Raw genomic sequence first — 22,127 nt, 5'->3', positions numbered from 1 at the left:
GAATAACATTCGCCTCATTTAACCACCTGATGTTCTGCACAGTCACCATTATTCTGTTTTCCTCTTAAATATAGCAGCTTATTTATAAATATATAAATTACATTTATTTCACCAACATTACTCGCTGACAGAGCAGCGTCAAGAGCTACCTTTTAGCGTTTAAGTCTTAAAATCCCAGTAACTCTAACCTGCATCTTTCTGATCTAGTTTCGATGTTTATCTCCTGGACTGAAAATACAATATTCTGACAACAGTCAATTCAACTTTCTCTTCGTGACAACAGGAAACACTGCGCATGCTCCAACTCCCATGAGGGCCCCAGGGTGATTGATGTCAGCTCTGGACCAATAAGAGAACGGGGGTGGAGCTGGAAGACCCGGCGGCGGCTGGTCCTCCAACCATTCAGAGTTAACGAGAGGCGGGAGTAGTGTAAACCACGTGATCGTCCTCGCGGACTGTGTAGTATCGCTCAGACCAGGGTTTGGTATGTGAGGTAAAGAAAGAAAAACAGCAGAAAGTGGGAGGGAAATTATGTTAATATCGGCTGAGAAGTTTTACAAACAGTTGGTGCATGTCGGAAAACACAAACTTGAAACTTCCATGTCCATGTTTGCAGGAAACTTAAATACGCCTCAGATGGCGATAGGCCCGAGTGACCGCCACCATCTTTATTGGGGGCAATGATTCGCGGGACACGTGCGGCTGCCAACTTTGTCGGGGGCAAACAGCAGCGGGGCGCATGCGCAGCCTTCACAGGGAGAGGGTGATTAGGAAGAGCAATTTCAAAACAAGAGAACATTTGTATCTTCTGGATATCTTTCCAGATTGTGGGGTTATCTCTGCTAACATTGCTCTGATTCATCTCTGTGCTGCCTGATTACCTCTGTCAATATCTAACTTCATCACTTTCAAATGATGGGTATATTTTAGCTCTGTTTAGTATTTTAGTGTTACTTTCACAGACCTTTTGTAAATTACTTTTCCACTGCTGCCCACCCCTGACTATGTGCTGCCCTCTTACCAAATTTTCCACAATATCTTTTGCAATCAGGAGTTATTTTTCTAGTGAGAGAGTCCATTTCCCTTCCATCTCTGACCATCAAATTCTACAACATTTTCATTCCATGTGATTCATTTTGCACTTCCTACAACAGTTAGTTGTTGTACCTACAACTCAGCGAGGAAACCTATACCCTCAACCTCAACCTGAGCTACAAACCTTGCAACAGCAGTTAGTCTGTTTCTTCCTCCACAGATACTAGTGATCACTGCTAAAGCCCTGTTGCCTGTGGAAAAGATGATTTTTAACCTTCTTGTATTGTTGCTGTTCATGTGGTGAAGGTGCTCCCACAGTGTGGTTTGGTAAGGAGTTACAGATTATTCATCCAACAATAGTGAAGAATTGATGATAAATGTCCAAATATATGAGCAATTTATATTTTTATCATGTTTATAATTTCACAGAAATATTACCAAGGGACTTTTGACATAACACAATAGATGTAAATATTAAGTCAGATTACCAAAAGCACTACTAGATAAGCAGGTTTTCAGGAATATCTTAAAGGAGGAAAGCAAACTTGAGAGGTTTATGGTGGGAATTCCAGACTCTGGTGCCTTGGCAACTGTAGAAACAGCAGCCAATAGTGAATTAATGAAAAAAACACATTGTTGGAGTCTGAAACAAAATGAATTGTTGAGGTCTTAAGGGTTGTGTGGTAAAGGGAGATGGTGATAATCACAGCCAGGAATTAAATCAAGGGTGAGAATTTTAAATTGTTGTTGCTTATAATAGGAGCCTTTGTGGGTCAGGGAATACAGGGGTGATGGGTGAACAAGGTTTGGTACATGTGGGCAGCAGAATTTTATATATTCTTGTGATTTCAGAGAGGGTGAATGTGGGAGGCCGACTGGGAGTGTGCTTGGATAGTTAAGTCTGTATGTAACAAAGGAATGGACTTTTTATTTGTTATTTACATAAATGATCCGAATGCGAATGTGCAAGGCACGATTAGTAACTTTGTGGATGATACAAAATTAGGAGGTATTGTTGATACTGAAGAAGGTTACCAAAAAATTAGAGGGATCAGATGGGGAAGTAGGCTAAAAATTAGCAAATACAATTCAATACAGGTAAGTGTGATATGTTGTACTTTGGAAAGTCAAACCAAGATAGGATTTACACAGTAAATGGTAAGGTCCCAAGGAGCATTGTGGAACGGAGGGACCAGGATGACAAGTACATAGTTCTTTGAAAGCAGTGTCACAGGTAGACAGGCTGGTGAAGAATGCATTTAGAATGTTAGCCTTCATTGGTTCAGGCATTGAATAAAGGTGTTGGGATGTTCTGCTTCAGTTGTAGAAGTCGTTGGTGAGGCCTCACTTGGAGTATTGTGCATAGTTTTAGTCACCCTGATTTTAGGAAATATATAATTAAACCAGAAAGAGTGCAAAGAAGACTTACGAGGATGTTGCCAGGACGAATAGGCTTGAGCCATAGGGAGAGGTTGGCCAGGACAGGGGAACTTTATGCCTTGAAATGTTGAAGAATGAGGGGTGACCCTATTGAGGTGTATAAAACCATGAGAGGCCTCGAGTGGATGAACGCATATAGTCTTTTTCCCAGGGATGGGAAATTGAAAACTAGAGGGCATAGGTCTAAAGGTGAGAGAGGAAACATTTTAAGAAGGACCTGAGAGGCAATTTCTTCATACATATGGTGTGCATATGGAATAAGCTGCCAGATAAAGTGTTTGAGGCAGGTACTGCAGCAACATTTTAAAAAAAAATGATTTGGATAGGTACATGGATGGGAAAGGTTGAGAGGGATATGGGCTTTAGGGCCTTATTACTGTATGACCATATTACTCTATAACTGGGCTGTCACCCTCACCTCACCTCTGGAATTCAACTGTTTGTCAGTTTGTGAATCAAGTCTGTAACATGATCAGGAACTGAGTGGCCCTGGCGGAACCCAAACTGAGCATTGCTGAGCAGGTGCTGCTTGATAGCATTGTTGACGACACCTTTCATCACTTTTCTGATGATACAGCTGGAGAGGAAATTAGCCTGGTTATATTTGCCCTGTGTTTTCGTACTGAGCATACCTGGGTGATATTCCACATTGTTGGGAGATGCCAATGTTGTAGTGGTACTGAAACAGCTTGGCTTGGTGGGTGGCAAGTTCTGGAGTATGTGTCATCAGTATTATTGCTAGAATGTTGGCAGAGCCAATAGCTTTTGCACTATTCATCCATTTCTTGATATTATTTGAAGTGAATCAAATTGGCTGAAACCTCGCAACTGTGATGTTGGGGACCTCTGAAGAAGGCAGAGATGGATCATCCATTTGAAACTTCTGGCTGAAGCTTACTTCAAATACTATAGTCTTATCTTTTGCATGGATAGGTTGTTCTCCTCCATCAGCACGTGTGGGGATATTTGGTGTGCTTCCTCCAGTGAGTTGTTTTATTGTCCATCACCATTCATGACTAGCTATGGCAGAACTACAGAGTTTAGATCTGATCCATTGGTTGTGGGATCGCTTAGTTCTATCTTAGATTACTTACAGTGTGGAAACAGGTCCTTCGGCCCAACAAGTCCACACCAACCCGCCGAAGCGCAACCCACCCAGACCCATTCCCCTACATTTATCCCTTCACCTAACACTACGGGCAATTTAGCATGGCCAATTCACCTGGCCTGCACATTTTTGGATTGTGGGAGGAAACCGGAGCACCCGGAGGAAACCCACGCAGACACTGGGAGAATGTGCAAACTCCACACAGTCAGTCACCTGAGGCGGGAATTGAACCCGGGTCTCTGGTGCTGTGAGGCAGCAGTGCCAGCCACCGTGCCGCCCATCTCTCGCTGCTTATGCTGTTTGGCATGCAGGGAGGTCCTGTTTGGTAGCTTCATCAGGTTAGCACATCATTTTTAAGCCTTGTGCTGCTCATGGCATGCCCTCCTATACTATCCATTGAACTAGGGTTGATCCCTTGGCTTGATGGTAATGATTGAGTGCAGGATATGCAAGGCCATGAGATTTCAGATTGTATTCTGATGCTGATGACCCTCAGTACCTCAATAGATGCCCAGCTCTGAGTTCCTGCATTTGTTCGAAGTATGTCCAGTTTAGCACAGTGATAGTGCCACTTAACACAATGACATGCTCTCCATTTTAAGGCAAGGCTTTGTCTCCAAAAGGACTGGGAAATCGTTGCTCTTATCAATACTGTCCTGGATGGTAAATTGGTAAGGATGAGGTAAGGTATGGTTTTCCCTCTAGTTGATTGCCTCACCACCTATTGCAGACCCAGTCCAGCAGCTATATCCTTTAGGACCTGACCAGCTCCATCAGTAGTACAGCTGCCAAGCTACTCTTGATGGTGGGCACTGAAATCCTGTGCCCAGAGTATATTTGGCACCAATTACACCTTCAGTGCTACCTCCAAGTGTTGTTCAACATGGAGGAGTACCAATTCATCAGCTGAGGCAGGATGGTATTTGGAAATCAGCTGAAGCTATGAGACTTCCTGGTGTCTGGAGTCAATGCTGAGTACTCCCAGGTTAAATATTCCTGTCTGTATATCACTGTCCATCCTCTGACTGGTCTGTTCTGCTGATAGGATAGGACATATCTAAGGATGGTGATGGTGATCTCCAGTCAGTGTCTGCAAGGTCCGATTTTGTGATTATGTCAGGCTGTTGCTAGTCTATGAGACAGCTTCCCCAATTTTGGCACTAGATCCCAGATGTTAGAAAGGCAGACTTTGCAGGGTCACGAGGGCTGATCCTGTGGTTGTATTTTCTAGTGCGCTAGTAGATGTCATGTCATACATCCAGTTTCATTCCTTTGTTGAGGTTTTGCAGTCATTAATACAACTGAGTAACTTGCTGGGCCGTTGTGAGTTGCCAGATTTCTTTCCCTGAAGGACAACAGGTATTTTTTCTGCTGTTGACAATGGTTCCATGGCTATCAGTAGTTTCTTAATTCCAGATTTTTTAAAAAAATTGAATTCATATTCCACCATCAGCTGAGTTGCGATTCGAACCCCGACTTCTGTTGTACATTTTAATATTCTGGACAAAATTTAAACACATCAGGTTTGTTTACTCATTTTTAATATCACTAACACAGGTTTTGTTTATTTCCAAAATGCTGTCCATCATCCTGTCTCCTCCATCCTCCCCTCCAATAACAAGAGTGAGGAATAGATGGAGGTTCTTTGTTATTAAGATTGAGACAATCTGATTAGCAGCCTCTACTGCATCCCTCCTTACACTTGCCCACCAAGCCAAACTGTCTTGCATGGTGCTTCTCATATTAGTCCTAAACTTAATCTTTCTACGTCTCCTGTCAAATCTTATCAGAGTTCATCTTAATCCTTTTACCCTATTCTCGGTTAACTGCAAACATTCCAATTCTGTTTTTCTTTTCCAATTCTCCTCCTCCTCCTCTTCACTCCCCAATGCCAATTCACAGGTATTGTTGTTTGTTCTGTCTGTCTCTCTCTCTATTTTCTGGTTATGTCTTTTTCATCTGTTCTGTTAAAACAATATTTGACCTCATCATTTTTGGAAAATCATGCTGCACATCCACTCTCTTTCTTTCTGAATTTGTTGTCCATAAAGGATGTACTCTTGGCCCTTCATCTGCATATTGCCAGGGCGTAACAGTGACCAAAAACACGGTGTCAGGTTTCACATATCCACTGATAATGCTCAGCCCTACCTCACCGTCACCCCTCTGCGTTGCTCCACTATTACTCAATTATCAAACTGCTAATCACACGTCCATTACTTGATTAGCTGAAATTTCCTCCAGTAAAACTTTGCGATGGTTAAACCATTGCTTTCAGTTATTATTACAAATTAGTTTCCCTTGCTGCTGAGTCCCACCGTCTTGCTGGGAACTGCCTGAGGCTGAGTGACACTCTTCACAATATTGCTCTTATATCTGACCCCAAGGTGAGTATCTGATGGTGCATCTGCTCAATCACAAACACCAGAAATTTCAATCTCTAAAATTTTCCTTCTCTCCATCTCACCTGCTACTGAAACCCTTACCTATGTACGTGCTGCCTTAAACTTGACAATTCTGAAACATGACTCTTGATTCCCTGTCTGAGACTCTCCCATGATGGGAAACCTCCTCTCAGCACTTACCTTGTCAAACCTGTCAAGAATCCTGTATGTTTCAATTAGATCATCTCTCATTTTCCAAAATTCTGTGAATAGATTCTCAACCTGTTTAGCCTTTGTTTAAAAGATAATCCCTCCAAACCAGTGATCATCCCAGTGAATCTTCTCTGAAACGTCTCCAACAAAGTGATATATTTCCTTAAATTAGGGGACCATAACTGCTCACATTACTACCGAAGTGGTCTTGAAAGTGCCTTGTACAGTTGCACTAAGACATAGACTCCAAATTCTTATATTGCAAGCACCTTGAAATAAAGGACAACATTCCGTTGCCCTTCCTGGTTATCTGTTGCACCCGTGTGCTAGCTTTTTGTGTTTCTTGCACAATTAGTCCAAAGTCTCCGTGGTGCAGCTTTCTCCAATTTTCACCATTTAAATAATACTCTGTTCTTTTGTCAACTCCTCCAAACTAAATAACTTCACATTATACTCCATTTGCCAACTTGTTGCCCACTTATGTAAATATCTCTCTGCAAACTGTTTGTAACCCTCTTAGAACTTGACTGTTGCACCTTTTCTATGAGATCCTCCCTCATTCTTTGAAATTAGGAGCGTGGAGCAGCAAGGCCCATATATAATCGCTTAAGATTAAGGTTTAATGTTTGGAATTACTGGGAGGAGCTTGTTGCCTATTGTTCAGAGTGGAGACAACTTGTCCACCAAGTTGTGTTAGCTTTTCACACCCAATCTCTTATTGATGAGGCAGAGGGACAGCGCAGAAGGAAAGCAAAGGCAGGAAATCCTGCTGTCTGCACCTCACTAACTCTTGGAAAATTCTGTCCCAGGTGTCAATGATTTGCTGATTTGTTCAGTCCCGTGAAGACCCAAGGCAGAAACTCGTAGAAACCCACATAATATTCCCCAGAAGTGACTGCTGGCATCCACAAAAGGTAATGTGCAACAGGGAAAATGCATGGTCATCCTCGGTTTGGAGGACAGGATGGTGTGAATTTCTACCCTTCATAGAGTCATAGAGATATACAGCATGGAAACAGACCCTTCAGTCCAACCCGTTCATGCCGACCAGATATCCCAACCCAATCTAGTCCCACCTGCCAGCACCCGGCCCATATCCCTCCAAACCCTTCCTATTCATATACCCATCCAAATGCCTCTTAAATGTTGCAATTGTACCAGCCTCCACCACATTCTCTGGCAGCTCATTCCATACATGTACCACCTCTGCATAAAAAAGTTGCCCCTTAGGTCTCTTTTATATCTTTCCCCACTCACCCTAAACCTATGCCCTCTAGTTTTGGACTCCCTGACCCCAGGGAAAAGACTTTACCTATTTATCCTATCCATGCCCCACATAATTATGTAAACCTCTATAAGGTCAACCCTCAGCCTCTGACGCTCCAGGGAAAACAGCCCCAGCCTGTTCAGCGTCTCCCTGTAGCTCAGATCCTCCAACCCTGGCAACATTCTTGTAAATCTTTTCTGAACCCTTTCAAGTTTCACAACATCTTTCTGATAGGAAGGAGACCAGAATTGCATGCAATATTCCAACACCCTTGACTGATAGTGATTGATTTTATGAACTTGTGTTACAGGATATTACAAGTGGACTTGCGAGTAAAAATCTCGAAATAATTGTAACACCAAACTCTGATAGAATTACTCAATTTATTAAGACCTGGAAATTCACGTTGTGTGACAATATTGTGTTCCAGGTCATTCCCACTTGCTTTACCAAATTTCTACCTTTAATCACCTTGTTCTCTCAGTAGATCTTCCCCAAAATCTTCAATATCTGTCTGTAATCTTTTTACGATCAGCTGATGAGTACAAGTTTTATCATCTTAATGTATATCTTTTGTAAACATTATCACAGCTCTGTCACAGCTCCCCTCAATTTCCTTTACTACAAGGAGAACAATCTCCATTTCTCCAAACCCCTGATTCCCCAATGTCTGTTTGCTTTCTATAAGGTACAAATCAGGATTATGTTGTAACATTCTCTCTTTGCCTGCAGCAGTGTGGTCCCCAACAATATTAAAGAAAGTGAACATCATCCAGGACAAAGCACTGTGTCAGAGTGGTGTCACCTCCACCACCTTCAACATTCCCTCTCTCTACCAACAAGGCACAGTGGCATCACTGTGTAAAAGTTAAAATCATTGTTGTCCTAACAGACCTCTCTCATTTGGCTGCTTTGTCATTACGGAGAGAGATGACTGGTGGTGGTTTAACCTGAAGGTTGAGAAGGAGAGTCCACCTATATTTTCGATGTGCACTAGCAGCATCCAAATCACATGAATGAATAATGTAAAAAAAAATCCTAACCATGCAAATAAAATGACTCTTCCTACAAACCATTTTGGTAAATCTCCTCTACACCCTCTCAGGGACCCTGCTATCCCTCACAATGTGTGTTACTCTTTGGTTTGCACAGACTCAGATGCTCTGCATTGCTGTGTTTGATGTCTTCAGTAACAATTGCACTGAATCTCACGCTGTAAGGGTTTGTAGACGCTGAAACCCTGATAACATTTAAGATGTATTTAGTTGCAAGCTGGTGATGCCAAGGCAGGCAAGGCTATGGGCGAAGTGCTAGGAAATGGGATTAGAACAGTTAGGTGGTTGTTTTTAACCAGCACAGACCCAATTGGCCATGGCGCTTTTTATTATTGTAGACCTCTGACACACTTAGGAATATGAGAAGCAATATTTGAAATCAGTTGCGAGACGGAGATATTATAATAGATAACACATGATTGGTCAGTGTTTTTGGGAGGAAAGTGAGGTACAGAGATGGAGCAATTTAGGAGGAAATTCTGGAGCTTGAAGCCAAGGAATCCAAAAATGCCATCATTAAGTGGAGAAATTAAAATGGAGTATCCTCATAAGGATGGTATCCGAGGAATGTATGTATTGCAGAGATTTTGGAAGCTGGAGAAGATTACAGAGATAAGGAAAGGTGTGAGGCTGGAGGAGGTCACAGAAATAGGGAGGATTGTAAGACTGAAGGAGACTTAGATGAGGAGGTTTATGAGGATAGAGACAATTATAGAACGAAGGATGGTTGTAAAGTTTGGAGGAATTTACAGAGATAGGGAGGGTTTTTGAGGCTGAAGGAACTTATAGAGACAGTAAAAGTTCTGAGAATCGAGGGTGATTCCTGCGACAGAAAGGGTGGTGAGGCCTGAGGGTGATTCTCACCGTAGGTCAGGTAGTGAGGCTGTGGGGGGGAGATTCCCACGATAGGAAGGTTGGTGAGGCTCGAGGGCAGATTATCCACTGTGGTGTACTTAGAGCACGTAGACTAAGCAGTTAAAGAAGATAGTTCATCACCACTTTCTCCAAGTCAAATAAAGGTGGACAATAAATATTAGTCTGGTCAACAAAGACCATATATGAATTAAAGACCCATATATAAATTAAAATATGATGAATTTCTGTTTTGTGGACAGATAGCAGAAGCTCCGATAACTCTCCTTGAAGCTGAATAGGTTAAGCAATGATTTAGTTGAGTTGTGGATGTGTTTCCAGGATATTAGTTTGCAGAGAGATAGATAAATTATTAACTTTGTGACAATGTTTGTTAACCACAGAACACAACTTTCAGATAATTGGCAAATAATGCAAGTTGAAAATGTGAAGATTATTTGACTCGAGGTTCTGAAGATCTAGAACCATCTGAACAGCAGCTGGATGCAAATTCTGCAGTTATTCTCAAAAGACATTTGGAATTTAACTTTTCAAGGAATGATTGGGAGGGCTATAGGCAAATGGCAGGGGCATTGGGACAGATTTGCCGCATCTCTAGGGTGAGAGTAAAGCCTTTGACAAGGTTTCACATGGTAAACTAATTAGTACAGTGAGGTCATGTGGAACTCAGGAAGACCTTGCCAGTTGGAAACAAAATTGGCATTATGGTAGGAGACAGAGCATGGTAGTGTCGGCCTGTGACCAACTGTTCCACAGACATCGGTATGGGGGTCCATAGAATCCCTACAGTGTGGACTCAGGCCCTTCGGCACAGCAGTGAGTGGGTCCACTTTTGTTTCTCATTTATGTTAATGATTTAGATGAGAACATGGGAAGCAAGGTTAGTAAATTTGCAGATAATACTAAAATTGGCAGTATAGTGAATTGTGAAGGTTATCTAAGTTGACAAAGATCTTGATCAATTGGGTCACTGGGCTGAGGAATGGCAGATGGAGTTCAATTTGGATAAATGTGAGGTATTTCATTTTTGGTAAAATAAACAAGGGTAGACTTATATAATTAATGGTTGGTTCCTGGGTGGTGTAAAACAGAGAGAATCCTTTGAAATTTGTGTCACAAGTGGATGGGGTGGTTAATAAATTGTTTAGCATACTTGCCTTTGTTGCTGAGACATTTGAGTATAGGAGTTGAGAGGTCATGTTAAGGTTATACACAACATTGGTGAGGCCTCAACTGAAGTAATGTGTCCAGTTCTGGTTGTCCTTTTACAGGGAGAATATTATTAAAATGGACAGGGTTCAGAAAAGATTTACAAGGATGTTGGCGGGAAATAGAGGGCATGAGTTAGGAAAATAGACTGGAAAGGCCAGGACTTTTTCCACCAGAACATAGGAGGCTAATGAGTGATCCTATAGAGATTTTTGAAATCATGACGTTCCTTGATTATGTGAATAGCAAGGGTCTTTTCTTTAGGGTGGAGGATTTCAAGACTATGGGCCATATTTATAAGGTGAGAGGAGAAAGAGTTTAAAAATAGATATGAGGGGCAACTTTTTTTTTTAAAAAGAGTGGTTCATATGTAGAATGAATTTCCAGAGGAGGTGGTGGATCCAGGTACAGTTGCAACATTTAAAAGGCACTTGGATAAGTACATGAACAGGAAAGGTTTGGAGGGATATGTGCCTGTTGCAGTAAGTTCTACATTGGAGTAAGGCCAACTTGGATGGTATTAAGCAAGAACTTTCAAAAGTTGATTGAGAGAGGCAATTCACTGGAAAAGGGATGGTTGGAAAGTGGAAGGTCTTCAAAGATGAGATAAGGAGAGTCCAGAGACAGCATATTCCTGTTCGTGTAAAGAGCAAGGCTGATATGTGTAGGGAATACTGGATGACTCTAGAAATTGAGGCTCTGGTTAAGAGAAAGAAGGCCAGGTATAGACGGCAGGAATCGAGTCAATCCCTCAAGGAGTATAAGGGCAGTAGGAGTATACTCAAGAGGGAAATCAGGAGGGCAAAAGAGAGACATGAGATACCTTCGGCAAATAGGGTTAAGGAGAATCCAAAGAGATTCTTCAAATACATTAAGGACTAAAAAGCAGTTAGGGAGATAATAGACCCCTTAAAGATCAATAAGGCTTTCTGTGTGTGGAACTGCAGATGTGTGAGATAGTAAATAAGTATTTTGCATCAGTCGAGGATAAGGAAGCTAGGGAAACAAATAGTGATGTCTTGAAAAGTGCCCCTATTACAGAGGAGAATGTGCAGGACGTCTTAAAATGCATAAAGGTGGGACTACGATGTTGTGGCCATCACGGAAACGTGGATAGAAGAGGGATAGGAATGGTTGTTGGAGGTTCCTGGTTACAGATGTTTCAGTAAGATTAGGGAGGGTGGTAAAAAAGGAGGGGGGGTGGCATTGCTAATTAGAAATGGTATAATGGCTGCAGAAAGGCAGTTCGAGGGGGATCTGCCTTTGGAGGTAGTATGGGCTAAAGTCAGAAATAGGAAAGGTGCAGTCACCTTGTTGGGTGTTTACTATAGGCTCCCCAATAGCAGCAGAGATGTGGAGAAACAGATTGGGAAACAGATTTTGGAAAGGTGCAGAAGCCACAGGGTAGTAGTCATGGGCGATTTCAACTTCCCAAATATTGATTGGAAGCTCTTTCGATCAAGTAGATTGGATGGGGCGGTGTTTGCGCAGTGTGTCCAGGAAGCTTTTCTAACCCAGTATGTAGATTGTCCGACCAGAGGGGAGGCCATATTGGATTTGGTACTCAGTAATGAACTGGGACAAGTGATAGGCTTGTTAGTGGGTGAACATTTTGGTGATGGTGACCACAATTCTGAGACTTTCACCTTGGTTATGGAGAGAGATAGGTGCGAGCAACAGGGTAGGTTTTACAATTGGGGGAAGGGTAATTACGATGCTGTAAGACAGGATCTGAGGAGCATAAGTTGGGAGCATAGGCTGTCAGGGAAGGATGTCGTGGAAATGTGGAACTTTTTCATGGAACAGATACGACGTGTCCTTGATATGTATGTCCCTGTCAGGCAGGAAAGAAATAGTCGTGTGAGGGAACCTTGGTTCACGAGGGAGGTTGAATGTCTTGTAAAGAGGAAGAAGGAGGCTTACATAAGGTTGAGGAAACAGGGTTCAGACAGAGCAGTGGAGGGATACAGGATAGCAAGAAGGGACCTGAAGAAAGGGATTAGGAGAGCTAAGAGAGGGCATGAAAAATCTTTGGCGAATAGGATCAAGGATAACCTAAAGGCATTTTCTGCGTATGTGAGAAACATGAGAATGACGAGAACGAGGGTAGGTCCGATCAAGGACAGTAGTGGAAGACTGTGTATTGAGTCGGAAGTGATAGGAGAGGTCTTGAATGAGTACTTTTCTTCAGTATTTACGAACGAGAGGGACTGTATTGTTGAAGAGAGTGTGAAACGAACTGGTAAGCTAGAGGAGATACTTGTTAGGAAGGAAGATGTGTTGGACATTTTGAACAACTTGAGGATAGACAAGTCCCCGGGCCTGACGGGATATATCCTAGGATTATGTGGGAAGCAAGAGAGGAAATTGCAGTACCGTTGGCAATGATCTTTTCGTCTTCACTGTCAACGGGGGTGGTACCAGGGGACTGGAGAGTGGCGAATGTTGTGCCCCTGTTCAAAAAAGGGAATAGGGATAACCCCGGGAATTACAGGCCAGTTAGTCTTACTTCGGTGGTAGGCAAAGTAATGGAAAGGGTACTGAGGGATAGGATTTATGAGTATCTGGAAAGCCATTGCTTGATTAGGGACAGCCAGCACGGATTTGTGAAGAGTAGGTCTTGCCTTATAAGTCTTATTGAATTCTTTGAGGAGGTGACCAAGCATGTGGATGAGGGTAGAGCAGTGGATGTAGTATACATGGATTTTAGTAAGGCATTTGATAAGGTTCCCCATGGTAGGCTTATGCGGAAAGTCAGGAGGCATGGGATAGAGGGATATTTGGCCAATTGGATAGAAAACTGGCTAACTGGTCGAGGTCAGAGAGTGGTGGTAGATGGTAAATATTCAGCCTGGAGCCCAGTTATAAGTGGAGTTCCGCAGGACCAGTTCTGGGTCCTCTGCTGTTTGTAATTTTTATTAATGACTTGGATGAGGGAGTCGAAGGGTGGGTCAGTAAATTTGCAGATGATACGAAGATTGGTGGAGTTGTGGATAGTGAGGAGGGCTCTTGTCGGCTGCAAAGGGACTTAGATATGATGCAGAGCTGGGCTGAGGAGTGGCAGATGGAGTTCAACCCTGCCAAGTGTGAGGTGGTCCATTTTGGAAAGACAAATAAGAATGCGGAATATAGGGTTAACGGTAGGGTTCTTAGTAAGGTGGAGGAGCAGAGGGATCTTGGGGTCTATGTTCATAGATCTTTGAAAGTTGCCACTCAGGTGGATAGAGCTTGTAAGAAGGCCTATGGTGTATTAGCGTTCATTAGCAGAGGGATTAAATTCAAGAGTCGTGAAGTGATGTTGCAACTGTACAGGACTTTGGTTAGGCCACATTTGGAGTACTGTGTGCAGTTCTGGTTGCCTCACTTTAGGAAAGATGTGGAAGCTTTGGAGAGGGTGCAGAGAAGATTTACCAGGATGTTGCCTGGAATGGAGAGGAAGTCATACGAGGATAGGTTGAGAGTGCTAGGCCTTTTCTCGTTGGACCGGCGAAGGATGAGGGGTGACTTGATAGAGGTTTATAAGATGATCAGGGCAATAGATAGAGTAGATAGTCAGAAACTTTTTCCCCGAGTACAACAGAGTGTTACAAGGGGACATAATTTTAAGGTGAAGGGTGGAAGGTATAGGGGAGATGTCAGGGGTGGGTTCTTTACCCAGAGAGTGGTGGGGGCATGGAATGCGCTGCCCGTGGGAGTGGTAGAGTCGGAATCATTGGTGACCTTTAAGCGGCATTTGGATAGGTACATGGATGGGTACTTAATCTAGGTTAGAAGTTCGGCACAACATCGTGGGCCGAAGGGCCTGTTCTGTGCTGTATTCTTCTATGTTCTATATGTTCTATGTTCTAGAGTGTTACAAGGGGACATAAATTTAAGGTGAAGGGTGAAAGGTATAGGGGAGATGTCAGGGGTGGGTTCTTTACCCAGAGAGTGGTGGGGGCATGGAATGCACTGCCTGTGGGAGTGGTAGAGTCAGAATCTTTGGTGACTTTTAAGCGGCAATTGGATAGGTACATGGATGGGTGTTTAAGCTAGGACAAATGTTCGGCACAACATCGTGGGCCGAAGGGCCTGTTCTGTGCTGTATTGCTCTCTGTTCTATGGATATATTCCTAGCACCTGATCAAGTGTATCCATGAAATCCAGGGGAAGATGGGAAAATAACTGCTAGAAGCCTTGTTGAGGTGTTTATATTGTCACTGCCACTGGGTGGCTAATGTGGTGCCATTATTTAAGCAAGGTGGTAAGGAAAAGTGAGGGAACTATAGACTGGTGAGCCTGATGTCAGTGGTGGGGTAAATTGTGGGAGCGAAGTCTGAGGGACAGGATTTACAAGTATTTGAAAAAGCACAGTCTGATTAGGGGTCGTCAGGATGGCTTTGTATGTGGGAAATCCTATCTCACTAAATTGAGTTTTTTTGAAGTGGAGGAGTGCGGAGATTCTACAGAATTATAGAGCTGGTATAGAATACAGGGTTGTGGAGGGCATAAGTCAAGTGATTTGATAACAAAAATGAGAATTCTAGAATTGACTTAGCATACTGCTGCTGGTATTAGACTGAGTTTTGAGAATATTTTTTAAATTCGAAAGAGATGCCAGGCCTTCAAGTGTATTATTCTTGCAAAACTTTAAATAAATTATTTTCACAGCAACCCTTCAAAATGTCATTTCAAATTATATTAATTATAAAGCATCTCGTAACATTGTCAACTATGGATGTTCAGGGTTAACTTCTTCCTGGATTAGTGGCGCTGGAAGAGCACAGCAGTTCAGGCAGCATCCAAGGAGCAGTAAAATCGACGTTTCGGGCAAAAGCCCTTCATCAGGAATACAGGCAAAGAGCCTGAGGCGTGGAGAGACAAGCTAGAGGAGGGTGGGGGTGGGGATAGAGTAGCATAGAGTACAATAGGTGAGTGGGGGAGGGGATGAAGGTGATAGGTCAGGAAGGAGGGTGGAGTGGATCGGTGGAAGCAAATGTGGCTGTGGTAGCGAGTTTGTTTCAGGACATGGTTGAAGAACTTCAGGGCAGAGGAAATGACCTGGGAGTTGCAGTGGGAGAGGGACTCCCTGAGATTTTTGTAGAGGGAGGAGGAAAACTTCTTCAAGGCAGGCATCCTTGCAAGAGGATTTGCAGTTGGGTTAAAATCTTCTTGTTGAGTTAGTCTACCTAAAAAGGTTGACTGTATTTGAAATTGAAATTGTACATTGTTCTTCTGGAATTTGTGATGCATTTTAGTTATTAATCTACATTATTGTTCTCGGTGCATTTTGATTCTCACTGTGGGGAAAACTAAATAAGTGAATACAGTTCACTCGAGCGGTTTATGAACTGGAGTTAAACAGTGGCTCATTTGCCCTCATGTCTCATGTAATTTAGTGTCAAATATTGTTTTTTATAACTAATCCAGTGAAGTGTCTTGAGATGTTATATTACAGTTTGGGTTGTATACGAATACCGATTGTTATTTCAAGTAGATAGGATAGTTAAGAAGGCGTTTGATATGCTTTCCTTTATTAATCAGAATTAAATACAGGAGTTGGGAGGTCATGTTGCGGCGTACAGGACATTGGTTAGGCCACTGTTGGAATATTGCGTGCAGTTCTGATCTTCTTCCTATCGGAAAGATGTTGTGAAACTTGAAAGGGTTCAGAAAAGATTTACAAGGATGTTGCCATGGTTGGAGGATTTGAGCTACAGGGAGAGGTTGAACAGACTTGGACTGTTTTCTCTGGAGCGTCGGAGGTTGAGGGGTGACCTTTTCGAGGTTTACAAAATTATGAGGGGCAGGGATAAGATAAATAGAGAAAGGCTTTTCCCTGGGGTCGGGGAGTCCAGAACTAGAGGGCATAGCTTAGGGTGAGAGGCGAAAGATATAAAAGAGACCTAAGGGGCAACCTTTTCACACAGAGGGTGGTATGTGTATGGAATGAGCTGCCAGAGGAAGTTGTGGAGACTAGCACAATTGCAACATTTAAAAGGCCTTTGGCTGGGTATACAAATAGGAAGGAGAAAGTGAGGTCTGCAGATGCTGGAGATCAGAGATGGAAATGTGTTGCTGGAAAAGCGCAGCAGGTCAGGCAGCATCTAGGGAACAGGAGAATCGACGTTTCGGGCATTAGCCCTTCCTGAAGAAGGGCTAATGCCCGAAACGTCGATTCTCCTGTTCCCTAGATGCTGCCTGACCTGCTGCGCTTTTCCAGCAACACATTTCCATCCCATACAAATAGAAAGGGTTTGGAGGGATATGGGCCGCGTGCTGGCAGGTGGGACTAGATTGGATTGGGATATCTGGTCGGTATGGACGGGTTGGACCGAAGGGTCTGTTTCCATGCTGTACATCTCTATGACTCTAAGTGACAAAGAAGGTTGATGAAGGCAGAGCGGTGGACATGTCTATATGGACCCCTGCAAGGCATTCATTGAGGTTCAATATAGTAGGCTGGTGAGCAGGCTAGCTATTTGGATACAAAATTGGCTTGATGGTGGAGGGTGTTTTGTTCCAGACTGGAGGCCTGTGAATAGCAGTGTGCCACTTCGATTAGTGCTGCATCCACTGCTTTTTGTTATTTATATTAATGATTTGGAGTGAATATGTGAGGAATGGTTAGTACATTTGTAGGTGACGTCAAATTGGAGGTGTAGTGGACGGTGAAGAAGGTTCTGCCAGAGTACAATGGGACCTTGATCTGATGGGCCGATGGGCGGAGGAGTGGCAGTTGGAGTTTAATTTAGAAAAATGTGAGGTTTTGCATTTTGGTAATACAAATCAGGCCATACCGAGGCACTTGAAGTAAGGTGCTGGGGAGTATTGCCGAACAGTGTCTTTGGGGTGCAGATGCACTGTTTCTTGAAGGTGGATCGCAGGTAAACAAGGTAGTGAAGATGATGTTTGGTATGCTTGCCTTTATTGGTTAGTACATTGAGTACAGGAGTTGGTATGTCGTGTTATGGCTGAATAGGGCATTCATTATGCCACTTTTGGAGTACTGTGTTCAGTTCTGGCCTCCCTGCTGTTGGAAAGATGCTGTTAAATCTGACAGGGTTCAGAAAAGGTTTACAAGGATGTTGCAAGAATTTGAGGGTTTGAGCTATAGGAAGAGGCTGAGTAGACTGGGGGTATTAACCTTGGAGCATCAGATTTAAGGGTTGACCTTATAGAAATTTATAAAATCGTGACGGGCATGGATAGAGTGAATAGCCATGGTCTTTTTCCGAGGATAGGAGAGTCCAGATCTAGAGGGCATAGGTTTCAGTGAGAGGGGGAAAGATTTAAAAGGACTTAAGGAGTAGGCGCTGGTGTGTATGTACATTAAGCTGCCAGAGGGAATGGTGGAGGCTGGTATATTTAACAGGCATCTTGATAGGTACATGATCAAGTAGGGTTTAGAGGAGTAAGGGCCAAATGCTGGTAAATAGGATTAGATTAATTCAGTTTAATTTAGGCTTGGATGAGTTAGATGAAAGGGTGTATTTCATGCTGTACAACTCTTACTCTGAACATTTTGTTTTCATTTCAGAATTCCACAGTTTTACTTCTATACCATTCTTAGCCCTTCAAAGGGATCGAAAGGCATTGGGAGAAAACAGGAACAGGGTTGAGGTGTAGATCTATAAAATGGTCCCCTCCCCAGCTCTCCCATCATTCCCTCTCTCTGTAGTTTTTTGCAAACAGTGACAGGTTCCCTCCCCGAAGGATATTTAGAAAGGAGTTTGGTTTTAATGATAATACAGCAGTTTCTGCAAGTGCCAGCTCCACAAATGACCAGAGAATTTCTCTCAGTTTCACAACCTGAGTGTGTTCTTCTGCTTTCTCACTCACTGCTTTTGTTTTATGTTTGCAGTTAGAGAATTTGAACCATTTTGCATACAAATCTGACAGTCATTCTGTTTATCACAACCTAATTATCTCAGGACTTTGAAACATTGAAGGAAAGAGCACGGTTCATACTGGGTAGAAACACATATTCTCTGTTGGTGCAAGAGTTTGTGAAGATTCATCTGAAATGTCTAAACACCAGCACAGTCACACTGGGGAGAGACTATGGAAATGTGCAGATTGCGGGAAGGGCTTCCTTTACCCATCCCAGCTGGAAACTCATCAACGGAGTCACACTGGAGAGAAACCATTCATCTGCTCTGATTGTGGGAAGGGATTCACTTCACCATCCAGGCTACTGATACACCAGCGAGTTCACACTGGAGAGAAACCATTCACCTGCTCCGATTGTGGGAAAGCATTCACTCAGTCAACAAATCTGCGAACACACCAGCGAGTGCACACTAGAGAGAGACCATTCATCTGCTCTGATTGTGGAATGGGATTCACTCAGTCATCCAATTTACTTAAACACCGGCGCGTTCACACTGGAGAGAAACCATTCACTTGTTCTGAATGTGGGAAGGCATTCACTCAGACAACTCACCTGCTGATACACCAGCGAATTCACACTGGAGAGAGACCATTGACCTGTTCCGTGTGTGGGAAGGGTTTTGCTGACTCAAATTCCTTGCTGATACACCAGAGAGTTCACACTGGGGAGAAACCATTTACCTGCTCCGAGTGTGGGAAGGGATTCACTTGCTCATCTAACTTATTGAGACACCAGAGTGTTCACAATGGGGAGAGACCATTCACCTGTTCAGAGTGTGGGAAGGGTTTCAATCGGTCATCCTACCTGCTGGAGCACCAGCGAGTTCACACTGGAGAGAGACCATTCACCTGTTCCAAGTGTGGGAAGGGTTTCAATCGGTCATCCTATCTGCTGGAGCACCAGCGAGTTCACACTAGAGATATGGACCATTCACTTGCTCGGAGTGTGGGAAAGGAGTCACTCAGTCATCCAAACTGTTAACACACCAGCAAGTTCACAAAGAATCACAGTTGAAGCATTTTGCTTTCACTCACACTAATGAATGATCCATGGTTTAGGGCTGTTTGTGCTAATGTTATTAATTAAAGGTCCTGGTATTGTAGATAAAATGTACATAACAGTTGTGTATTTGTAAGGGAGATTTTGGAAATGATCACTGTACATCAGTGTCACTGTGCATCAAAGTATTTACACTGAGTAAGACTGTCCATCTGCTCAGTGGAAAGGAATTTCCTGGTTCATCAGGATTGGGTAACCACCAATGAATTTCTCAGTATGGGTAGTTCTCATTTAAAGTGGGTTCCGGTAGCACAATTTGGCTATAACATGGCTGAAGAGTTAGGGAATGATATTTTTGAGAACGCTTACCTCTGTTCACAATAACGTGATTCCAGCGTGTGTCATTTCACTCACTTCGTTCTGCATGTGCCGATGTCAGCTGCCGTTAGAGCGTGTGGGAGGTATAATACTATCCATTGAGCAGCTACGTATCAAAAATTAAACTAACAAATGTTCATTGTTGTACCTCTGAGACAAAAATATTCATTCTTGTATAATTCCTGTATAAGCCCTGTACAATTCCTGCAGGACTGCATTACTCTTGTACATACCACCCCGAGAAACAGTCAGAAGATAATTAACCACAGCCGTCCACATCTGCAACCACAACGTTACCTGAATGTGATGATGATAACTCTCTGTCCCTGCATTAACAATATTGTTTCAATGTAATGTGTTAAATTTACTTTTGTCAATAAATATGAATCAAACTTTCACTCAGGTTGTGCTATATTTTGGCTTTTGTGTGATTTTTCCAGTGATCAGGAGGGATTTTTCTTTGTTGGTCTGCCCCCTAACCCCACTTTTTCCATTGGCCCCATTATTCCTATTAAGTGAGGTTTCACTAGAATGCAACCACTGCGTTATAGGAGAACTACCTGTAACTATAGGGATTGGTTTTTGAAACTACTGTTACCTATATCCAAACCATGTTTATTGAGCTTGTTTATAGTGATCATAGATCATCATAAAATACCTATAGTTTGGAAACAGGCCATTTGGACTCTCAAGGCCACACCGACCATTTGCAGAGCATTCCCCCCCCTAGACCCATGCCCCTACTGTATCCCTGTAACCCTGCACATCCCTGGACACTGTGGGCAATTTAGGATGATCAATCCACCGAGCCTACATGTCTTCAGACTGTGGGAGGAAACCCACACAGACACTGGGAGAATGTGCAATCTTCACGCAGTCACCCAAGGCTAGAATTGAACCCAGGTCTCTGGCACTGTGGCAGTAATATTAACCACTATGCAACCATGATGTTTATACACACCACATGTCTGGTTACCTATTTGGGAGAAAAATGATGGAAATAGTTTTTGTTAAAACTATTGTGCATTAAGTCTTTATCTAAAGTAGACTCATTTATTTTGATGAGCTCGCCATCTTCATATCTCCTCAGTCTTTATTTCCAAGAAGTGCAAGGCATCTGTGAAGTTTATTTGTCACTCAAAATGAGATAGACAATCTGCATGCTTCACGTGAGCAGTTATAGAGTCATAAAGATGTACAACACAGAAACAGACCCTTCGGTCCAACCCTTCCATGCTGACCAGATATTCCAACCCAATCTAATCCCACCTGGCAGCACCTGGCCCATATCCCTCCAAACCCTTCCTATTCATATACCCATCCAAATGCCTCTTAAATGTTGCAGTTGTACCAGCCTCCACCACTTCCTCTAGCAGCTCATTCCATACACGTAACACCCTCTGTGTGAAAAAGTTGCCCCTTAGGTCTCTTTTATATCTTTCGCCTCTCACCCTAAACCTATGCCTTCTCATGCTGGACTACCCCACCCCAAGGAAAAGACTTGTCTATTTATCCTATCCATGTACATCAGTGTCACTGTACATCAAAGTATTTACACTGAGTAAGACTGTCCATCTGCTCAGTGGAAAGGGATTTCCTGGTTCATCAGGATTGGTTAACCACCAATGAATTTCTCAGTATGGGTAGTTCTCATTTAAAGTGGGTTCCGGTAGCACAATTTAGCTATAACATGGCTGAAAAGTTAGGGAATGGTATTTTTGAGAACGCTTACTTCTGTTCACAATAATGTGATTCCAGCGTGTGTCGTTTCACTCACTTTGTTCTGCACATGCCAATGTCAACTGCCGTCAGAGCATGTGGGAGGTATAATACTATCCATTGAGCAGCTTCATATCAAAAATTAAACTAACAAATGTTCATTCTATCCATGCCCCTCATAATTTTGTAAACCTCTATGAGGTCACCCCTCAGCCTCCGATGGTCCAGGGAAAACAGCCCCAGCCTGTTCAGCCTCTCCCTATAAGTCAAATCCTCCAACCGTGGCAGCATCCTTCTAAATCTTTTGTGAACCCTTTCAAGTTTCACAACATCTTTCCGATAGGAAGGAGATCAGAACTGCATGCAATGTTCCAACAGTGGCCTAACCAATGCCCTCTAAAGCCGCAACATGACTTCCCAACTCCTGTACTCAATACTCTGACCAATAAAGGAAAGCATACCAAACACTGCCTTCACTATCCTATCTACCTACAACTCCACTTTCAAGGAGCGATAAACCTGCACTCCAAGGTCTCTGTTCAGCAACACTCTCTAGGATCTCACCATTAAGTGG

At 43.0% G+C, this 22,127-nt stretch overlaps 1 pseudogene across 1 annotated transcript; it reads left to right on the top strand.

Moving 5' to 3' along the window:
- Nucleotides 1–917: 917 nt before the first annotated feature.
- LOC122540048 (uncharacterized) lies at nt 918–20,230 on the top strand (annotated as a pseudogene). The gene is made up of 2 exons (XR_015752523.1): nt 918–1,362; nt 18,104–20,230. The product of XR_015752523.1 is annotated as an uncharacterized LOC122540048 (transcript).
- Nucleotides 20,231–22,127: the final 1,897 nt, after the last annotated feature.

The sequence above is a fragment of the Chiloscyllium plagiosum genome, unplaced genomic scaffold, assembly GCF_037043375.1.
Source record: "Chiloscyllium plagiosum isolate Xiang-an unplaced genomic scaffold, Cpla_swu_hap1 HiC_scaffold_32, whole genome shotgun sequence".
Classification (NCBI taxonomy): Eukaryota; Metazoa; Chordata; class Chondrichthyes; order Orectolobiformes; family Hemiscylliidae; genus Chiloscyllium; species Chiloscyllium plagiosum.
Note: the sequence above shows the minus strand (reverse complement) of the source record. Positions and strands in the feature narration are given on the sequence as shown.